This window comes from Pseudorasbora parva, chromosome 24 (assembly GCF_024679245.1).
Source record: "Pseudorasbora parva isolate DD20220531a chromosome 24, ASM2467924v1, whole genome shotgun sequence".
NCBI lineage: Eukaryota > Metazoa > Chordata > Actinopteri > Cypriniformes > Gobionidae > Pseudorasbora > Pseudorasbora parva.
Window position 1 is genome coordinate 9,016,473 of NC_090195.1, and position 7,379 is coordinate 9,023,851.

Below are 7,379 nucleotides of genomic sequence, written 5' to 3' on the forward strand. Positions count from 1 at the left end.
CAAAACAATGGCACTGCCACTGACTTGTTTTAAGATATGTGAGTGAAAGTTAATTTCAGTTGAGACTCAAACATACATTTTAGACTGGGACTATCTTAAGCTTTGTCTGTGAAACTGGGGGGATAGAGTTTTAAGACTAATGTTTTAAGAAATGTTATTGAAAGAAAGGCTTACTCTTACTAAATTTAATTTTTGTGTATACATACATTCCTGCTCAATGGATCTGTTGTTCCATAACATAATGATATTCAGATAAATATATTCAGATAATATATTCATAAAGAAATTTTACTTTACAGAAATAAAGGGTTGTGAGATTTTAATGTGGTATTAAGTGTTTGGATCTCATATTTGCATATAATAGACAGTTGAGGCAATGAAATCATTTTGATAATAATTCGGCCAAAAATAAACACATTGTTCCATCAAACAAGATTTTATGTTAAAGACAAACTGACAACAACAATAAAAATCCTAATAAGAATGAATTCTCATGATTTGTTGGTTTAGTGTTGAAAAGGAGAAAAACAGTTCACATTTTATGTACCTTGGGCATAACCATTACATGACTTCCTTGTAATTGAAAAACAGTCAAAATGGGACATATATATATATATATATATATATATATATATATATATATATATATATATATATATATATATATATATATATATATATATATATATATATATATATATATATGCACATGTAAAAAAATCCCCTTTTATATATATATAATTTCAGTTGAGACTCAGCATTTAATCAAATTAAATTAAATTGGTGGTATACATATATTGAATCTGTAGTAATATTCTCATCAGTGTTCTGTCAGCTTTAACATAGGCCTACTTAAATCTGCATATTTGTGAAGTTCACCCCAGGGCATTTATTTAATTTTATAAAGGCCATCCTATTAAATGTATGCATCATCTTTCCTGTTAAATTCTTACATTTGATAATAAATGTAGTTATAATAGTACAAACACTAGGCTGTTACCAATCAAATAAAAAAATTTAAACTGCAACAAATACAGCTGCAATAAATAATGTTATAAGATTGATGTTCTAAATAAAACATGCAATCATACTTTGAAACATAACCATAACCACCAATAGGGGGCAGCAAGTGATCGTCTTCATAAGTGAGTCATTGAGTTGTTTATTCAAATGATTCATTCAAACCGCTGAATCATTTAGTAAGAAAACACCGCGCTGAGTGTTGCTTTCCTCTGGAACTTTTTTCGTCGGTGAAATCTTGGGGAAAATGGAACAAACCAAGGTTGTTTTGATCTAAAATGTAAGTAACTTAATATTAATTAGGCTACTTGTTTATTGAACTAGGCTACACAATTCACGATTGCAAAAACTCAGTTTTACCCCAGTATGTTTCTTCTGTGAGTTTATATTGCTGCTCAATTGTTTTGATTTGAATTGAATTGAATTCAATAGAATTGTTTTGACGAATGTCTCTCACAAAGAGACTGGCAGTGCGAGCCTCAACGCGACTTGTTAAAGGGATAGTTCACTTTGAAATTAAATTTTGATATGTTTTAGCATTGAAATTCTCTCATGAACAATCTGCTCAAGGGAATGACTATCAGGGCTGAGGCCATCAGTCCCAGTAGCCTGAGGCATGTGCGGAAAGAGACATTTTTTCGCATCTAAAATTCGGCCAGGCATCGAGTAAATTTTACCACAATGTCCTTTGACAGTCGTGCTCTGAATGTCACCGAGTCCAGTGACAGTCCCAGATAAGTTATAGACTGCGTGGGGATTAGAACACTCTTTTCTGTGTTCAATTTTAAACCCAGTCTCTGTATGTATTCCAGAAGCATGGCTGTGGAATACATGCTTCCACAGCATGTGGAACTTGCTTCCTGCTCTGACTGAGCTGTCACCAGCCAGTCGTCTATGTAAGTAGCGAGACAAACACCCTTCTCCCTGAGAGGAGTCAGAGCCGCTTCTGTGCATTTTACAAATACTCTTAGGCTGAAGGCGGTCGCACACCGGACGCGGAGCTCGGCGCCGCGCAGCGTCTCAGGTATCGCACACCGGACACGCACATTTTAAAAGGCTACGTTTATTATACATTTCCCCAAAATATGTTTAGACTTTATTCAAGCTGTTGAACTCAGAATGTAAAACAAATGTGTCTTGTAGCAAAGGTTGAAATCAGTATACCTTAACGATAATATACTTTTAATATAAAGCCTTGAAATGGAGCTCTGTGGCGCGGCAGGATTTAGAACAACTTCCTGAGTCGCCGCGGACAGGCGCCAAATGCCGCCACCGGTGTGCGTACACTCATTGAAAACAATGTGTTCGAATTTTAAAGACGTGGCGTGCCGCCGAGCGCCGCCGAGCTCCGCGTCCGGTGTGCGACCCCCCTTTAGAGACAAGCCAAATAGGAGAACCAGCCACACCACGGAAGGCAAACCTCAGGAATTTCCTGTGTGGCGGGTATATCTTTATGTGAAAATATGCGTCTTTCAGGTCAATCGACGTAAACCAATCGCCCTGGCACACTATTTTTAGTGTAGAATGGGTGAGCATCCTGAACCTTTACTTTCTTAAGTATTTGTTCTGTGCACGCAGATCTAATATGGGATGAAGAGCCATCTTCGGAACGAGAAAATATCTCGAATAAAACCAACTGTGGCTTTGCTTAGGTGGGACTATTCTTATCGCCTTTTTGTTCAACAGAGAGGAAATTTCTTCCTGAAAGACATGCTTTAATTCTCCCCGCACCTGAGAAAGAATTATTCCTTTGAACTGCAGGGGAGAAGTGACTAGTGGCTCCATGGGGGGGCATTCGGAGAAGGCCATCCTTCTCCATCCCCTCCACGTCAAGTGCGGGCATCTTACTGGTGAACGGTTTGTCCTTCCAGGTCACAGCAACCTTCTCCAGGAGCTCTGGAAATTCTGGAAGGAGCTGACGTGCTGCCCGTTTCGCTCTGAGCAGCCTCTTGCCCTCGTAGCGAGATTTTGCAGTCTGCGCCACCATGGTTGGCCATGGAATATTTAGTTTATCTGCAGCACGTTTGCACACATCTTGCAGATCAACACTGAGAAGCGGAGAGGATGGTGCCCCACCTGCCTCTTCCGTGGTTCCCGCCGCAGCGAGGAGTTGGAAAGGAAGAGGGAGTCCTCGAAATCTTTCTCTTCTTCAGAGAGAAGATACTCAGATTGCCCCTCTTCCTCAAAATCGAGTACGTCCTCATTCTCGTCCATGCTGAGCACGCTAGGCAGAGGGACACAGACATCAAGCTCTTCACTCCAGGATAAAGCTGCCGTGGCGGGCAGCTCTACTACAGGAATGGTTACATGCGGAGTGGCAGCTGGAACAGGGCTAGGTGACGAGGGGATCTTGGCCTGACAGGCTAGCTTGGCGTGCTAGCCTGCGTCGAAGGCTCGTCATGGTGAAGCGTGCGCAGTGTTCACAGAAGCCGAGGTTCTCAATCGCCATTTGGGCATGTTTCAGCCTGAGACATGCAGAGCAGAGCTGGTGTGTGTCCTTGCATGAAATTTTATTCCCGCATGAACAGAGTCGCACCGCATCTCCCTCGCTAGCCATGATAGTTTGCATTGCTTCAGCCATCGTGGTTATGGAACAATCCTTGCAATCGGCTGGGATGCAAATTGAAGGAGCCAGACGAAAAACGGTGTGGTGGCCAGTAGTTCATCTAGAAGTTTGTTGTTTTTTTCCAAAAGCCCTTCGGCTTCTGGTGTGACGCGAGAACAGGTTTTTGAATGTCGTAGTGACGTTGTGTAACCCCTTTTATACTGAGGGAGGGGAGGTCACTCCCAGACACAACGTCACGTCTGCCAGCCAATTGGGGCTGGCGTAATGTAATAGTGCTTCTGAGGAATATGCAGAAGGGGCGTATCCCATAGTAAGACGGAATGCTTGAAAGAGAACCGTCACAGCTATAATCGCAAGAAAGTGCGTCAAAATGACCACTCAAACTGTAAATGTTTTGCACATTTAAGAATTTTAATTCTGCATTTACTTGCTCTCATGTTGTTTTCGCACGTCACGCAATCATTTGAACGTCCATGTTTACTACAGTATGTGCGTCATGTTATATTCATAAAATAAAACCATTGTGTCTTTTCAGAAGACTTCAGAAGATTTGGATTAGACACTCAATTAGTTATTTTTAACGATGCCTTTATGACATTTTTTTTATTACTTAAGTTTGAGAGGAATAATGGACTTTAAAAATGGAGGAACAGAAATCCCTCAGGTTTCATAAAGAACATCTTAATTTGTGTTAAACGAAAAATGATATGATGGTGAGTACATAATGACAGAGTTTACATTTGTGGTAGCCTAAATTTGTTCATTTGTGGTTGGGTGAATTATACCTTATAAATAGGCCTAATACAGCAAGTTGAGCCTTGGATAAAACGGCTATATCGCAAATCATATAGTTTCCATCAACAATACATATCATCACATTTCCACGATATATCGCTTAACGATATATCATTACACTCCTAGTATAAGAACAAGTACATGTGCCATTGTGACTCATAATGCGATTCGTATGTTCCTGTCTTTTTCATGAAGCTTTTCACAACAGATGCATTGGAAATATGGGGAAACTGCTCTGAAACATACACACAAAAAAAAGAGTAATGAGTACCATATCAGGTGACTATGCATTTAAAATAAGGCACAGATAAGCTGATTTATATGGCATATATTGATCTGAATGTCACTGAAAGGTTGTTAAGTTATCCCCACGTGCATCAGTTAGTCTAAACTGACCTGTTGCCGGTTCACCACTGTTCCTTCCTTGGGCCACTTTTGATAGATATCATGGAATGAGAATGAAAGCTTGTATAATATAATATAATATAATATAATATAATATAATATAATATAATATAATATAATATAATATAGCTATCAGGTAAATGAGTAGAGACCACTGAAAGTATATTCACAACATTGATATTAAATGCTCAGCTCAGCTGCATACATCAGCCTCATCTGTTACTCAGCCACTGATTCGTTGATGTTAAAATGTTACTGTTATTTTGTATATTTTTCACAAACAGAACGTACCATTGGAGGTTTGGCATATGGTTGTATTTTAGTACTGTCATGATGTTTTTAAAACGTATTGTTTCCGACATGCAGATAACGTTATTTTAACACCTGAATAAAACGTTGTAGGAAATGATTCGGATAAAATAACTCAAAGGGGTATTGAATTACAGTAGAAGAAACCATGATACATATAAAAGGATTCAAAATTAATATTTAACACTATCAACTATTCGTCCAGCGATACGTTGAAATTAGAGTACATTATTAATCCTGAATTGGGATATTACCCATTACAATGTTCACTGTTTGTGAGCTTAGGTAACACTATCGATCAGGTTGAGGCAGTAACTTATAAACACATAGCCAAAGACACTTGTATATATGAAAAAGGTAAACAAAAAGTTTATTGGACTATTCTAAACACACAGAAACTTGTGTGGAGCTGATAACTCGCACTGTGGCTAAATGAAATATTGGCTGTTTGAAAGATGATGTGTTCGCCATGACTGTTTTACTATTGACAGACAACAAGTTATTTTTTGGTAGCTTGTTTATTGACTTGTTAAGAGCAGTTTATTGTGGAAAATGTGACAAGCGGGTCCAGTCGTGTCTGTGTAGCACATTACGGGTCTCTTCGGGTTCAGGTATACATTTTTGGACCCGTGAAGACCTCTAGATCGGACATGTGTAAAAGTGACATATAATATGCAGCGAAGACTCAAGAAGGTTTTTGTCTTATTCTAAAGCCTATATTAGAGTAGAATAATGTTGAGATGTGCATGTTGTGGATTAAATTGTGTTAGCCTTTATTCCCAAACAAACACATTTAAAATCTTTAGGCTAAGCATTGAATTTGGCCTTCATTTCTGGTGCAACATTACATTTGCTATAATTCTAATATAACTCACTGGCGCTCATCACTCAACACAGCAGAATATCACATCACAGATCTTTTGCTGTTATACAATACATCATATAATATAACCCACCTTGTGGGTTATTACCTTTATGACAAAAGTAAACACAATGCAATGTACTAAACCAGGGGTTTTCAAACTGGGGTCCGGGGACCCGGGGTCCTCCAGAAGTTTCTAAGGGGTCCCCAGAAAATGTTCAGATGATTAAAAGACAAAGCAAAAATGGATAAAGTCTACTAAACAATCTAACTGTTTAATTTCTAAATGTTTCTCTCCCTGTTACATACCATCAGGGCCGTGTCAAGCCTTTGCAGGGCCCTGGGCTAAGCTTTTGCGGGGCCCTTGTCAGCATTACAATACACCATCTAAATGTCACGTTTAAACAATGTTTAATTCAATTCATAACTTAATATTTACTTTATATTTATTATATATTACGTTGCTCAAGCAAGTGGCAAAATATTTAAACTAGCCCTATGTTAAAATCAAAAACCTTTTACATTAAAACTTACAATAGACAAAAAATCTAGTCTTTAATTTCTTTAACTTTTAAATCTTTTAAGAAATCCTGCAGGTCATAAAGAACTTTATTTTTTCATAGCATCCGTGTGTAGTGAGAAAGCTGAAATCCGTTAACATTGGGACGTACAGGCGATCTGTTCGTGATCAAACTATTTGCGTTGCAGATCTAAGAAGTCCGCCCCTGCCTGCCACTGTCATATTTTCTTACATTTTCGTTCGACATGTTGAGGTGACGATGTACTGTGACAACGATGCTCAACGTACGCATATAATTACCTCGATCAAAAAAAAAAAAAAAAAAAGGATAACGCAAAAGATAATTGTCTCGGGGGCCCCCTGGTGTTTGGGGCCCTGGGCTGTAGCCCATGTTGCCCATTAGGATAACGCGGCCCTGCATACCATATACATACTTTTCAGAATTGTATATGTTTGCTTTGTATCTTGCTAGTGAGTTTTTCTCACTATAGTCCCCTTTATTATGCTCACTGGGTTTGTAGAGTAATATTAAATTACAAAATTAATGTAATTGTTGTATTTCTAAGGTAAAATGTGTAATTTAATTAGTTACTAATCATATTAAAAGTAAATTGCTTTGCATTGATAAAATAATCCAAATAAAGTAATCTAAACCACATTTATAATGAGTTTCTTATAACAGTAAGCAATTATATTTACATTTACATTTAATCATTTAGCAGACGCTTTTATCCAAAGCGACTTACAAAAAAGGGGAGAGCAATAGAAGCAACGAAACAGACAAGGCCAACAACCTGTAAGAGGTGTAAGAAGTCTCAGTTAATTAGCACAGTACACAGGTTTTTTTTTTTTTTTTTGGACAAACAAACAAAAATTAATGGATAGTTAAGTGCTATTCAACC